The sequence below is a fragment of the Artemia sp. Qi Xiang Cuo genome, chromosome 12, assembly GCF_049724085.1.
Source record: "Artemia sp. Qi Xiang Cuo chromosome 12, ASM4972408v1, whole genome shotgun sequence".
Taxonomy (NCBI): Eukaryota; Metazoa; Arthropoda; class Branchiopoda; order Anostraca; family Artemiidae; genus Artemia; species Artemia sp. Qi Xiang Cuo.
This window is the reverse complement of record NC_142805.1, coordinates 38,638,557-38,655,128: the sequence shown is the minus strand read 5'-3', so window position 1 is coordinate 38,655,128 and position 16,572 is coordinate 38,638,557. Positions and strand designations below refer to the sequence as shown.

The following is a 16,572-nucleotide window of genomic DNA, read 5'->3' as shown; positions in this document are numbered from 1 at the left end:
CATCCCTCAATCTGATTATCTCATTCTTTTGTGAAACAAACTTCGATGCAGGTATATTTTAATTAAATATTTAATACATAGAGGTGGTCAGGTTTGGTATTTAATATAGTGCGTTCTGGGCGGCCTGCTTTCCATAATTCTTTGTTGTGGTTTTTATAATTTTGTTACTAAAGTACCATATTTTGGTATATTTCATTATTATTAACCTTACTTCACTTCTTGAGGGCGTTCTGGGTAATATACAAGTATCCAATTTTCAATAGTAGGCCTAAAATGTGTAATAGAAAGAGTTCAGTCAAAGATAGGAAATAGGAAATAAAGAAAAACAAAATAGGAAATAAAGGGGGAGCCTCCGTCCGAAAAAAAACAACAGACAAATTGTGCGAAAACTGTCAATAATCATTAAAAAACTGCTAGATTCACCTTTCCTTTGAGCTAACACGTACGAGAGAGATTTTATTGGGACTAACTTCGTCAGAGCATCAAAAAATGGGCGAAGTAGTCTATTTAAAAATTTTCTAATATCTATAAAATTTCAAGAGTAAAACATCACAGGGCCCTCCTCCGTCCTATACTCTTCTGCCTCTAATTACATACGCATATGGTTTTCAACTAGATTTATATCATAAAAATCTTAAAATTAGGTAGTCGAATAAGAAAACAATACTTTATAAAAAAAAAACACATTTAATTATAGTGATGCAGTGGTTATAGTGAAGAAAGTAATCTAGACTCGTTAGTCTAATATAATTGTGCAATTACATATTATGCGTTGAAAACCACAAAGAATATTAGATAATCTGTAGTGACTGTTAAAAAAGAGGAACACAGCATAAATATTATGAAAAATTTATGCTGTGGTGAGGAATGACAGATTGGATAATATATACAGAAAACTGAGTATATGAACAAAAAATTGCGACCACAAGAGTTAGTTGCAAGGATTTTGAAGGTTCTTATTTGTCATTGCAATTTTTTACGATACAATTTGTTTGACACAAGCTTTTGTTCAATTTTGTTTTTGCGTCATTTCATCTTAAAGAATCCATTTTAAGAATGTCCGGGCCATTTCAAGTTCTCCTAAAATTGTATGTGGGAATAGGTGTATATGTTTTATTAAATTTAGGAAAATTGTATCTTCTAATATAGAATGACTGAGAATTCCAGTGGAAATGACTCGAAATACATCGGAATATACATAATAACAAGTTCAAATAGGGCTTAGAGCATTGTCAATTTTTTGCATTGTCATTACTTTGTCAATTGACCTGAAATTATGTATGTTGGTTCAGCTTTTGGAGCTACATAAGGAAATAATAAGGAACAAGTAAGCAATGAATATATTCTAACTGGACTTTAAAATTGATAAAGACTTTAAGGTCAGCAATTTCGGCCCTATATCTCGCACCAGTAGATTTCTATGGGAACACTGCAAGTCAGAAATTTCACAGAAACCTTGTGGACGAGTACGCCAAGATAGCCGAGAAATATTAACCATCGGGCCTTCTTCATGGCTCTGCGCTGGGCTGATAGTCCATGCAAAACTCGACTTGCTCTAAACAAAACTCGGCTGAGCGAAACTCAACTTAAACAAAATTCTACCCACGAAACAGTCGACCCGAATAACCAATTTGACAAAAATTTAAGCCGCGCAATATTCAACCTGGCAGAACCCAGTCCACGAGAAAATCAACTCTTGCATAATATAAATTACAAGAAAGTTCACCCATCCAAAACGTAAAAAACATAGGCCAGACAAAAATCCAACGGAAAGAAAAGGCCATTTCTTGATCCCATGCAAATAAGAGAACATTTAGGCCAGGGTGAGGGTCCGGGTTCTCCTCAAAATCTTGAGATTCACGGTTCTCCCAATGACTATTTATTTTAAATTATTCTTCATTCCTACATGTCTGGTTGAATCCTAAAAAATTCAGTTCAACAAAGTTTAATCCAAGGAAAGTTTAACCAAGGTAAAATTACTTTTGGAGAAACTCAGCTTCAGAGTAACCAAGTGCTTCCAGTAACCAAAACCATTACTATGACTAGCAGAGGCGTAGCAAGGATTTTCAACGCCCGAGGACTACTTCGGTGTTGTCAACCCCCCCCCCCCATCATTACCATAATTTAAGTAAACAAAATAGTAAAAAAAAAACTCAGTGTCGACTCTTTCAGAGACTGGGCCCAGGGACAGCCGTCCCAAGGCCGTATCCAAGGGGGGGGGGGGGGTTACCCGGTTTGAACCCCCCCCCCCCCGAAATTTTTGACCGAGTTGAAAATTAGTAAAATCTTAGTAAAAATTAGTCAAAAACCGAGTCGAAAATTAGTAAACCCCCCCCCCCAGAACAAAAATCCTGGATCCGCTCTTGAGCCGTCCCCTCTTACCCCCCAAGCTAAACCACTGATGACTTGGCAGCTTCATTTGGTCGTATATTACGTTATTCAGTAAACTAAAAAAGCAAGTGTTTTTCGACTGAAAGTAAGGAGCAACATGAAAACTTGAAACGAACAGAAAATATCCCGTATATTAAGGGAGGTGTCCCCTCATCAACCCCTGATAGATACGCTAAAGCTTTCAAGTGCTCTAAAAAAGCTTCTTATTCCAATTCAAAGGTTCACTGGTTTTAGAAATTGTTTTTAAAGAATTGGAACAAAGAGTCAAAGTTTAGTGTAAAAAACGAGGGGTTGGAGAGGGGACAACTCTTACATACGAATGATTTCTGTAGTTTTAAGTCTTACGTTGCTCCTTACTTTCTGTCTAAAAAACAATTTTTTTCTTATTTTATTTATGATCGTTTTTTCAAATCATGCCCAGGCATAACCAAGATGTAATGTCGGGTACCGACCCCACAAAGCTCCGATTTTTTGCTGTTAATCTTTAAATATCACTAATTGTAAATTAGTTGGTGGCATCCCGCTTTTTCGGTTTTTCTGCTTAAGAATTAAAATGTTGGATTGCAATTAAAATTTCGGAAAACTTTTTAATATTTATTCAAAATTTTCAATGAACAGTAGTTTTGTTGAATTAATTTTACTAGAAAACTTTGGGTGAACGGAAAGGGGTATTATTGTTTAAATAAATGGAAATTCTACGATACTTTTCACCCTCTACAGGGATGAAGCCATTGCGACATCTATAATAGGGTTCCCTTGATGTTTAAATTCATTGCATACACATAATTAAATATATTGAAACATTGCATATGGACAGCGAAGGAGAAAGATTAACTATTAAAATCACTGAAAATAAAGCTCCTGGTAGCGTTTGCCCTCCCCCCCCCAATACATTTCCTGGTGAGGTTCATGATGCCCTGCCTTGCCTTTTCCATTTCTGTGGCGGTAGGCATGTGAGTTTTTTTTTATATTTTACGAATGGTGGGCACTATTAACCCCCCCCCTAGCATTAATAACCAAGGAGTAGACAAAAATATTTTCGGGAATAAAGAGGGATTATATATGAATTTCTACCCCTTCCCCAAAAGTCAGTCTACGTTTATCTGAACACTCAATGAGCGTTAGAATGTTCGGGCATTAAAATGCACTCTTTGAGGCGTCTACCCCTCTCTCCTGCATACAAAATGACACACATCCCCCTTCATAATAGCTCATGCAGGCTTACATATCACTGTATATAATTTTATGAAATACATAGCAAATTAGGTTAGTTATATGAAGCTTTAAAATAATGTCGGAGAAATTTTTCTGCAATAAGAAGGGAGGTATCACCCCACAGCACCTTTATTCAGCCTTAGTCTAAACGAAGGGAGATGAGAGATTTATTCCTACCCCCACCCCTTACCCTTTTCAATATTTTTCTGAAGGCTAATGGACAGTTAGACAAAATGGGAATTACATTGCACCCTTTGAGGCATCAGACAGTGAAGGCTCTCCCAGCTCATCATGGGTTTGTCCGCTTACTTCATTAATTTATTGCTTTTACTGTGTATTTACTGTGATTTTACTGAGTATTTAGTGTTTTATTGTGTATTACTGTGTATTAAGTCACTTTGTATGTTTTTTTTTTGTTTTTTCTTCAATTTATACTCCGCTTTTTTTACTTTAGCGGGTTGAAAATAAATTATTATTATTATTATTATCAATATACCTTACTACTTCACACCTATATAGTGATCCAACACCCCTTCTTCATAATAGCTGACGCGCAATTATACATCACCGAAAAAAATTTAATTGAAAATCAAATAAATCAACCAAGCTAAATGAAACATTAAGATAATTGTCCATATTAACCATTTATCTTGTATGGATTACGGGACTTTTCAGGAACGAATACACGACCGTAAGGCATTGCTGCCTCTGCAACTGGGAAGCTCAATTTATAGTGATGATACATTTAAATTGATTGGCTTTCTCAAAGTTTTCAGTTGACATTAATTTGGTCCGATTTTGGGCAAAATCGTAATTTGGTGCCACAAAATGGCAAAAAAGACCACTTTTTTCATGTAATAATCTTTTTTGTCAATCAAAAATGGCGCTAAAAATTTAAATTTTCGTTAGACTGGGCACTCTCCAGATCTCCTAGGACCATCGGTTTCATACGATAGCCCATGGGAAAAAAAACAACAAAAAAATCCACCTCCGTGACCTTTCTTGTGAAAAAAAAGCAAAATTCCAAATTTTTGTAGATGAGAACTTGAAGCCTCTAGTCTATAGTATAGTTTTCTAATTTCTGAATCTAATGGTATGATTTTCATTAAGATTGCTTAAATTTTTGGGGGTGTTTCTCTTCTTCTTTGATAACCAGGCGAATTTTCTCAGGCTCATGGCTTTAGACGACTAACATTAAAGTTAATTAATTTTTTATATTTGGAATCAGAACAAAAAAGCCAATTTTTCTGGTGTGTTTATTGTTTTCTCGGTTATTATTGGCCCAAGTCGCTCCTTACTTATAGTTCGTTACCGCAAAATATTTGATTTAGGAAAAAGAATAGGTAAGGAGCACATGATCAAGTGGTTCATGTGACTGAGTGTTCCCTCCGCTCATAAAAAACACGCAATTATGGGATTGCTTTTTCGCAATCTTACGAAAATTTACAACTTGACATTTGTATCGAGCTGTTTTATTCATGCTTGCATAAGGGGGATAGGTGGAATTCCTTATCATCTTGCCTAGCAGATCCCTTAAGAGAATTTGAAAATTGAAACTCGTCCTATTCTTCAAACTATTCCTGCTGAAGTCATACCTTTTTCCACAGTTATTTGCCACCCATATCTTTGCATTAATAATAATTTATCAAGAAGAAACATGTACTTAATATAACTTTTGACTATATTATTTTACTACTATATAAAGGTGCCTTAATGTGCGCTTTTACAGGAATTCTGTACTGTACTTAATTTAGGACGAAATACGAAAATCAGACCGGTTCAAATCAGAAAAACGAAAACTATTTGAAACGAATACGAAATTACAAGACACTTGCGAAAAATTTTAGATTCTGGGGGGGGGCTGCCAACCAGCTTGACTTAACAACATCGGCTATTCTCAAACTATCATGATGGTCTCTTTAAACATTAATCAGTACCTATCCACAAAATGTGTTCAATTCATCACCCCTAACAATTAAAATTTTTAAAATGGTCAGTACAATTCTGCATGGTAGAATTGGGCGTTTCGTTTCAATTTCTACTTTAAAACAATAAAATTTGTTATGAGCCTTTCCTGATATTCACGGTGTCTGAACTTTCTAGTAAAGATAAATATTTTGTCATTATTGACAAACTGCATAAAATTAAAGCTTTAAGTAAAATGAAAGATACTTCCTCTAGTAATGTCCAAAGATGTGTAGATTTTCATTGAATAGTTTCTATTGCAGAGTTCCTTCACAGTGTTGTATCCTAGACCCTATTTATTTAGGAATTATATATGACGACATGTCTTTTTGCTATTAAAATTACCATAGCTAATAAATAAATAGAATGTCGTAAATTTAATTTAAAAATAATAAGCAATGTTGAACTAGTACGGTTTGCGGCCTCGTGATCTTGCAACACAAAGAGGTGCCATCGAATTATTGTTTTATCATTGATATTTTTCTCCAAATTTAATTAATTATTATCGGATGCATATTGTTCAACACGCACATGATGAATTTGATTTCCTAATTTTAGGGTTGCGTGTGTCAAGCAATAAGCTGTCTCAACTGTAAATCCTATTTTCATGAGGTCAAAAAGAATTTTGTTGCATCACATCCAACTGCTGTCAATGGCCTAATTTTTTTTTATCTGAGTATTTTAATCAATGTGATTAATGACAAAACCAATGAAAATTATGTTGTTGAAACATAAACCATTTCATTATGATATTAATTATCAAAAAGGCTTTGCATTCTGCATTAAGCTCCCCTTAGTCCAAATACTTAAGGATATGATTTTCGAGCCGATAAAAAATAAGGGTTTTTCTCTTCTTTTTCTTGGGGGGGGGGGTCTATGCCCTGTATTCTATTTGCACATTAGGCTCGTCTAAGCCCAGAAGCTTGCGGCTAATTTTAAATTGATCAGGGACAAAAGGTTTATCAGCCCATTTCTCAGCCCCATACCCTCCACTTCTCCACTAATAAAAATTTGACCAAGAGAACAGTCCCTGAAAGTATTCAGCTAATCACGCGCCGAATACGAAACAAGCTCCCTTTTTCATTATAAAACTAATGGTTAATCACTTGCCAATTTGGATTATTTACGAATTTTGAGTTCAGCCCGGAGCCTAAGGGGGCTATTTAATCCTCGAAAGAATACTTATTGAACCACGCGACTCTTTTGAACCGATCGACTACCTCAAAATTCTGCTCGAATAACAAAAAAGTAATTCCTTTTGATTTTCGGTTCATTTGAATTTTCAAGTTCAACTAAATGGCCTCCTTCCAAAGTTTCTTCACCATCCCTTTCATACTAGTAGCCCTGTGAAAGAAAGATAATGCATTGAAGCCTTATGGCTCTTCAGTACAGGCAAAGCTAGTAGCTGAAACGTATTTAACACAGCAATGGTAAAGTAGTGAATAGTAGTTTATCTCTCATGTGTAAAGCCAATGTACCGATTCTATGTAGGTTTTGTATGGATGACCATCCGTACAGAACGGATGGTCATCAAATTTAGAAGGGGCTCTTGTGATAGGAAATAACAAATTATAGTACCTATTTGGATCAAAAGTGATCGCCTTCCCTTGCATTTTTCCTCTGAAATCCCCTGCAGTGTCGGAAACGAAGCCCCTAGGGCAAGACAAACTAATTATTCAAACCGAGCTAAGTCCCAAATCAGAAAAAAAGGCTGAATCCTGACTTTGTGAAAAAAGAGCTAAGTCCTTACTCGGTGCAAAAGCAAGCTAAGGCATGATTCAGTGATGGTATAACGAGCTAAATCCTAACTCAATGCGAAAAAGGGATAAAATAGGTCTAAACAAAAACGAGCTGTCAGGGACAGGATCTCAGTGATTTGATTCAAGAGTCAAAATTTTTTCTATCCTCTTATATTTTACCATCTGTTAACAGCTTTGCTGCTCTCACCCTAGACCAAATCTTTCCCGTGGTAGACTGTGTGAATTACAGTGATAATATTTCTTCATGATTGTATTGTATCATTGGAGGCACGAAAAGAGTCCAGGGTAACATCAAGGCATAAGAATCTTCCTTGGCAGTAAAGCCTTGTTTTCACACAGCACAGCCTTGTATATCAGCCAGCTGCAAGAAAACTTCTTTCTCGGCACTGCCAATGAAAACGGAGTTTCTAAGTGACTAAGGCAGGATCCATACAAGATACTAGGGTATATAGGAGTGCCGTTATTGATGTTAAAAGTAAAGATCACCATCTAGTAGTGTCAAGGGTTAATTTAAAGCTGAAAAATCGGAAGGGTAACTACCTCCCGGAAAATTATGATGTTGGTAGACTCCAGGATGAGAACTTGTGAGAATATTTCCAGGAACAGTTGAATACTAAATTTGAGAGTTTATAGTTTGATAATGTGGAAGGTGGTTGGAACAATTTTAGAAAAATAATTTGTGAAGTTGCTGAAGGTGTGTTAAGGAAGAAAGCTAGAACTGCAGCTAAGAATATTAGTGAAAAAGCTTAATGTTTAATAGAAAGGAGAAAGGACTTGTACAAGAATTGTATGTCTGATAGATCATATGAAAACAAAAGGAATGTAAAGAAAGTGGAGAAAGCATTAAAATATGAACTAAGGAGGTGTCAAGTGGAGGCCATGGATAAAATTGCCGATGATCTGGAAGATGCAGCTAGATGGCATAATAGTCAAATATTGTACTGGCATGTTAACAAATGGAGAGGGAGTAGTCAATCCGGACTTGGCCCAGTTAAAGATAGGAATGGGGCCACAATTAGCGATAAAGAAAAAACTAAAGAGAGATGGGCCGAACATTTTGACAATTTGATTACCCAAGATGAAGTTACATGAAAAGATACAGAAGAAAACGGAAACGTTTGTGATACCTTTGATGCGAGGAATGATATTCTATCTGAGGAGCAGTTTGCGACAGTAATAAAGGATTTAAAAAACAATAAGATTCCAGGTGCTGATAGGGTAGTAAATAAGTTTCTGAAATTTGGTGGCTTTGAGGTTAGAAATAAGTTACTGAAGATTATGAATATGATTTTTGAAAAAGGGGAAGTACCGAACGATTTTAGGAAAACCTTAATTAAGCCACTTTATAAGAAAGGTGATAAAAGTAAGTATAGTAACTATCGAGGCATTAGTCTGGTCTCTGTAGGTAGTAAATTACTTAGTAATATGATACTTTTTAGACTGGGGGATGCTGTACACAAAGTTATAAGAGAAGAACAGTGCGGTTTTAGAAGAAGTAGAGGATGTGTCGACCAAATTTTCACTCTTAGGCTAATAATTGAGAAGTGCCTGAGTTTTCAAACACCTTTGGTCCTCAGTTTTATAGATTATGAGCAAGCGTTCGACTCTGTTGATAGAGGAGCTTTAGTTAAGGTTTTATACTGGTATTTTATACCAGACAAATACTATAAAGTGTTGAGTGTTATGTACGAGAGTAACCCAGATGCGACATAAGTGAGAAATGAGATAAGCGGCGGGTTATTTATTAAATAAGGAGTTAAACATAGCTGTGTTATAGCCCCCTTTATATGGATTATTTTTATGGACTTTGTTTTAAGGAGCACAGGAAAGGCAATGGGAGACCATAGAATCAAATGGGGAGGAAAAAGTCTCCTGGACTTGGACTATGCTGATGATTTAAGCATCCTAGATGAAAGTGTGAGCAAAATGAATGAAGTTTTAGAGGTTTTTCGAGTTGAGGGTGCTAGAATTGGTTTGAAAATTAATGTTAAGAAGACTAAGTCACCAAGGCTAGAAATAAGTGAAGATAAAAAGGTGACGTTGGGTAATCAAAACATTGACCAGGTGGGCAGCCTCACTTACCTTGGTAGTATTATTAGTAAAGACGGTGGGATCATTGAGTATGTTAAAAATAGAATAGCCAAGGCTCAGGTTTTTTTTTTTACAGTTAAAAAAAGTTTGGAAGAATAGGAAGATATGTCTGCAAACCAAGATTAGAATATTAGAAGCTACAGTCATGACAGTGGTCAAAGATGGCTCTGAAGCATGGACGCTCCGAAAAGCGGATGAAGATTTGCTGGATGTTTTCCAGAGAAATTGCTTAAGGATTGTTCTGGGTACCCGGCTGACTGACCGTATTTCAAACAATAGGCTATACGAAAAATGTGGTTCAATACCGCTCTATAGGGCTAAAATGAAAGAAAGGTGGTTAGGGCACATTCTACGGGTGAAGGATGACAGATTGCCGAATAATGTTCTTTTCGGCCAACCGCCTAGGGCAAAACGGAAAGCAGGTCGTTCCCTGCTGGGGTGGGAGGATGTCGTAGAGAAATATTAAAGTTCCCATTAAGGAAAATGGGAACTTTGTGGGCGGGTGTAAAAAGAGAGGCTTTGAATAGATTGGGGTGGAGAAGGAACGTCCGTAGCTGTGTTGGTCTCAGGCGGCTTGATGCTGCGGTGAGTTGTTAGTATTAGTAGTAGTTATAAACAAATTTGGGCTATATATTTGTACATTAGGGGGGGGGGTAAAGGTTACCATATATTAAATACGTAACCTAAAACCTAACCTAGGTACATTTACCACCCTTAAACCCCAAAAAACAATCGTTTCAATATTTGAACTCATTGAGAAACCACGGCTTTGCAGTCATTTGTCTATAGCGGTCTCTTGAGAACAGCCTATTTAACGGGGTTTTCGTGACTGGTTTCCTTGTACAATATATAGTAGTGTCCTCATAATGCACCACTACCTCCACCTCTCTAAAGACCACTCTTGGAAACCCACCTCGATTGGGTGAGTATGTCCTGTGCAAGAAAGTTGGGGGGGGGGGGGGTCGCTCTTCGCTGCAAAAACTTTCTACCTCCCAGTTCGATCATCCCACTTTACAAGTCTTGTATCTGACCCGATGTCGAGTATGTGTGACGGCTGTATGCTGGTCCACCCAGAACGTTATCGGCACTACTTCAAAAATCCAAAATAGGGCTAGTAGGGTAGTTTTGATCGTTTTCCATGGTTCTCTTCAGTCTGTTAGTGAAATACTTCATGTAGTGGCGATGGCTGTTTTCTACAAGTGCCTAAATTCCCCTTCTTCTCAAAAGCTTTTACGTTTTGTTTACCCCCCCCCCCCGTTTTCCAACCACTAAGACAGACAAGAAGACACACAGCTCGGCCCAATTATCTTAAGATCGACACACCAAGAGCAAAGTTCTTGAAGAATAGTTTCATTCGACGTTGTATTTCGATTTGGAATGATCTTCCTGGGGGACGTTATCCCTAAAAGTTTCCCTGTCGACTCCTGCAAAAGAAGTTCAACAGTCATGTAGAACCTTGTGACGGAGCAATGTACAATACTTGTTCAAATGAGATATTTAAATGTGCCTGGTGCAGCGAGTTTAGTAATAACAAAAAAATAAATGGAAAAACAGGGTTTCCTAGTTGGCTGATAGAACTAGTATTTTGTTCGTATCACCCCAAATAAAAGCCCAACTTATGACCCCCTCGCAAAGATAGAAGTGACATAATACGAGAAAGTTACAAAGAATCTTAGCTTTCAACAAACAAAGTGGAAGATACTGAAACCAGATTTAGAAAAAATACAAAAACATTCGGATAAACCTATAAAACCGGCGTCAAAGACCCAAGGTTAAAAATAAAAAAAACAACATGATCCCCAAGTCGATTAAATGCGTCAAGATATATATAATAGTGTATATTAATAAAATAAACAAAAACTGTTGCTACTACAAAAATTAGCACGATTACAGGAATTGCATTAAGACATAGGAAAATAAGAAAAAATCACAGCCAAAGAAAACAGAGTAGAAAAGAATCTCCGGCAGCTAGTTAAGAATACAAAAGGACGTAGATAAGTTAGATCTTCCAAGCGCTTGTTCCTTTAAATTTTCGACATTTTAAACTTCAAAATCGTCATTACATTACAGTAATCGGATTAGGCCTATCGAAGAATTTTATGAAGACGGAACATCTAGCTTCAGTATTAAATTTGGCCCAAGAGAAGAATATTCCATTACTCTACCAACAGTAAAATATGAGACTTCCATATATCCTCCTAACGTTTATTTTCAAGGCAATTTGTATTTAAGCATTCTAAAAATAGCCTACAACCCAATTTTGAGCATAAACACCGTTGTTTTTGGACTTTTTTGTAATTTTTAGAACTGAATTCAAATTATCCACTAAATAAAGAAGCAAAAGATTTACTAAAAAAAGATATAAAACTATTTAAGGAAAAGGCGAAACAACAAGTACAGCGTAAACGCATGTATTAGAACATTGTTTTAAAATATTTCTATATTGAACGCTCAAGAAGACGCACAATGGGCACTCGCAGAGAATAGCAAATCCCTCGCCCAGCTACTGGGAAAAGAAATACTGCGTGAGGAAAAGCAGGTGCAATAGTTAGATGTAAACGAAAATCAATGACTAAAATATATACATTTGTAAAAGAGAGGTAGCTTAAGGAAAACGATTAAACCTCTTTTATTTTCAGTAAAGCACAAATAACAATTAAACATTTTCAAGGTTAGAAGGCAGCTTTATTTGTGCTAAAAACTTTAACATAAAAATTTACGGCGATTAGTTTAGTAATAATTTTAGAAAAGACCTTTATTTTCGTCATAGATTTGTATCTTTGGAATGAACATTCTACTGGATAAACTAAACTGTCAATTTAAGCGACATTTTTAGCTGTTAGGCAGTGCTAAAAACCAAATATTATATTGATTTCAATGAAAGACCCATTCACAATGTTATATTACTAATATCAAGGCTTTAGCTAGCGCCACTTAAACCCAATCAGATTGTTCATATATTTTTCTCATTGGTTTAAAAATTCTGATTTGCTCAAATTGTCGCATACTTAATCTCGGTATTAGCAAAATCTCCTCATGAATTATCCTTAACGCATTCCAAATCGTTTATTACAAAAAACTTTCTCTGCACATGCTTATTCCCAATGTTTGCTGGCTTATCAATATAACATTTTTACTAATAAGGCTGTGTCGCATACATATGCTTTTACCTTTGGCTATCTCTAGGCCTACGCTCCTGCCATCAACTGGATCCACAGCCTCAAGTTGCATCCATCATTAGCAAACAGAAATTTGGTGTAGATTTCATTTCTAAAAACTGTGGATCAATAGTAGTAAGGGTACTTACGCATTATATGGGCCTCTACAAGGAAACCAGTCACGAAAACCCGGCAGACGGGTTAATTTTAAGAGACCGCTATAGAGTAACACAATGCAAAGCGTGGTTTTCACTGCGTTTACGATATTTAAACTGTTGATTTTTGGGCTTTAGGGGGGGGGGGAAGGTACAGAGGTTAGGTTATGTATTTAATATATGCTATGCTTTACCCCCCACCCCACCTAATGTGCAAATATATACCCCAAATTTGTTTATAAATTATTATATATTCATCCTATTTTATTTTATTTCATTAGCATTTACCAAACCTGGCTTTTTAGAAAGGCCCATATAATGCGTAAGTACCGTAGTAAGTAAAAAAATTAGGAATACTGAACAAGTTTTACACTATAGGGATGCCAGCTATAAGAGCAGAGGGGGGAGGGGGGTAATTACCACCCTTACTTTTGGGGAATTGGCAATCCTGATTCTATAGATTATGCTTAAGGTCAACTCTCCACCATGCCCAAGACAGGATTGATACAATAGAAAAATAGAGTTGACGTTTATCAAATGATGATCAAACCTTAATTTGAACATCAATGGTGAGACACTATATTCTATCACTATGCATTACAAACTAAACCGTTATTGTCCTATGTGATCTTCGCGATCCAAATTCTCGAGTGTTTCTCGTATAATACATAAGTACCATTGAAACTTCAAATAAATATGTTTCCGGGGATGTAAGGTCAATTTTATACACCTAACCGAACCAGGGTAAATATGCCTATTTCTGCTGGTGTCGTTCGTCTGCGGATTGTTAATCTGCCCATGCGGGCTTAAATAGCACGGAACTGAGCTTAAATAGCACGGAACTGATGATGTTGCTTCTGAACTTAATTCACGTTCTAGTCAACTCCATACAATCCCTTCACACTTTGTTAACACAGCACAGACTATAGATGTGGCAATTTATTTGTGTATGTTTCCATGAAAATACTAAAAACAGGTTTTTCTCGAAATACAAGGGGAGATGGAGAATTACAAAATTTAGGAAGGCAATTGCCCCAGCCCAATCAATGCTACTGAACTATTCTATTGAAAGGTGTTTTCAAGCTCGTTGGCTATCCTCTCCTTAGGCTGGTCCTAAGAATCACAAAATTAGATTTTACACTGGTCTATACTTCTCTTATTAGCCTATAACTTTATAAAAGGATGTGGTTTTTCTTAATTTTAATTCGAATGTAATTTTTTTTTATTTATTTTTTTTTACTCAGCGTTTTAAACACGTATTTTCAATGATTTGAATTAAAACCATATTAGAATATTTTTTTCCAATTTTTAAACACATTTCCCCTAATAATGTAAACCCTTATAAATCAGGATTTAGCAAATTTGTAAGACTCGCAGCACTTTCTTTGGACCTCGTTTGTTCTGTGGATCTATTCTTGAAAGTTTAACTTTTACACGATTTTATCAAACCTCAGATAAGGTCATTGCCTATTGAGAGGTAAATCGTTATAAAGAATTGTTGGGGTACAATTTAGGCTCTGAACTCATTCTTGAACGTTTAATTCACCTAACTCAGCTGCTTTCCAAAATAGCAAAAAGCCCCTCGTATATAAGGTAAAATTCTACTTTAGCTACTTTTGGTATTTTTTTTTTCAATTCGGTGTAATTTAAACTGTAGACCTGTTTTTTAACCTTTAACCTGTAGCCCCATCCTTGAAGGTTTCATTTTCCTAACCTAACCCCTTTCCAAGATAGCCAAAAATAGCTAAAGTAGAATTTTTCCGTGTATATAATTTTAGCAATCTTTGCTTTTTAATTTTACTGGTACATTATCATTCAATTTTTTTTAACCGTAAACAGATATATGGTAAATATATAAAACCAAATACCAAAAAATATCAGTATGCTAATCAGAGTAATCCAGGTTTTTCATTATCCAATCTAACTATCTTAGAACCAAGCACATCTTATATCCACTGAAAAACCTTCAACTGTTAGTATGCCTGGCTGACTAAAACTGCTTCCACAGAGAGGATAAGAGGACCCGTTGAAACAATCGCCTGGAATGCAAGAAAGTGGCTTTCTCGCAGCAAAGGGTGTTTCCAAATGGACCTCTGTTGCGTCAAATCTAGAATTAAATAAAACGATTCATATTCATCAATACTTTCTATATATATATATATATATATATATATATATATATATATATATATATATATATATATATATATATATATATATATATATATATATATATATATATATATATATGTATATTCAAAAAGATAATTTCTATTGAAAATTGCCTTAATAATATTCTCTGGTGTGAAAAACGATCTAGATGGGTCTAAACTTTGTTAAATTTATTTATCCCTCCCAGTGCCCCAAATATATGTTTCTTGTATCTTTCTAAATTAGATACATAATAATAACTGGAAGAAACTGCCAATTTTAAGTTTGAAAGTCAGACAAGGGTGATTGGCAATCAATCATGTCATTACTATTCTTAAATATTCCAATCTGAGTTAAATTTACAATATTAATTAGAAAACTTACCGAAAAGAAGTTTTTCAAAAAAACGACTAAAACTTAAGCCTTATCAAAACTTAAGATGAGCAATAATAAAGTCATATAATGATTCAGATTTAAAACGGTTCCTGATTAACGGTGCCTGGATGATTGCTAACTATTGAACAATTAATATATGATTAACGATAATCTTATGTCTTTAAGTATTGATTTTTTGGAATTTCCATTCGCTTGTTGACCTTTCCCAGCTTCCTACCCAATGGCCCTTTTAAGAGACCAATAAATCTATAAAACTTTTTTCGTTTTTTATTCTATGAGCATGAAATTAAGATAAGTTGTTTCGCAAAAGAGCTTGAAATTATGTTTTTATTTTCAATGAGCGAAGCGTGACTCCCTGATACTAGTAGAGGGGGGGGGGGGTACCAGCCCTATCACTCACCCCTGCTGCCACCCTTCAACTTTTTTTACATAGTTTATGTCTGGTTATGTGTGTTGGTCGATTTATTTGATGTTTTATGGATTTTGTCAGTGAGAATGGAAAAACAGGAACTTTGTCACTTTCATGGACTATAGAGTCGTTAGGGAGAACACGTGATTAATGGGGTCAATGTTATTGTTGTTGTTGTTTTGGGCACGGGATAGAGTCATTAGGGAGAACACGTGGTTAATGGGGTCAATGTTATTGTTGTTGTTTTGGGCACGCTCTCAGCGAATGTTATGAGTTTCCCGGAAATAGAAAACAGCATTTGTTGTTGTTTTGGACATGTACATGCTCGATGCAAATGTTATGATCCAGAAATAGTATTTGCTGTTGTTGCTCGAGCCAAATGTTATGAGTTTCCAGAAATTTGGAACACCTGTGCTGTCGACCTCAATTCCCATATTGTGAATCAATAATTCCCCTTAGAAACAACAAATTAATTCCCCTTTCTTGACAGATCGATCAACCAATGACATCATCTGTCAGACTTTAAAAATTTTCGCCTAGAAACGATTCGCAAGGAATAGATCCAAGTCATTAATGTCATTGTCTCGGACAAAGTTCTACCGGTCGAACTCCAAAAGATATTACTAAACATTGCCATGGACACAATTCTCAAAGAAACATCTTAGCGATGAATTGTTTTAGTGCAGAACTCAACTTTCTTATTAATTTGAAATGCCTCGGCGCAGAGATGCCAAAAACAAAAGGAACACGCTGAATTTACGTTTAGGCATTATTTGGGCGAAACTGTTTTAGACAGGCTATGGAATTATTTCGGCAAAACAGTTAGAGACATTTTAAAAGATGATCTAAGAGATGATTTTAGAAGAGAATTTGAGGGTAAA

The 16,572-nt window shown here is 35.7% G+C and overlaps 1 protein-coding gene across 2 annotated transcripts in view; it reads right to left on the bottom strand.

The window, feature by feature from the left end:
• LOC148946096 (SEC14 domain and spectrin repeat-containing protein 1-B) overlaps positions 1-14,777 on the bottom strand; it is a 198,097-nt gene extending 183,320 nt beyond the window's left edge. For both annotated transcript variants that reach the window (XM_089098101.1, XM_089098100.1), the window contains exon 1: positions 14,604-14,777. The gene's annotated coding sequence lies outside the window, so the exon portion shown is untranslated. The remainder of the gene's footprint in view (positions 1-14,603) is intronic.
• Positions 14,778-16,572: the final 1,795 nt, after the last annotated feature.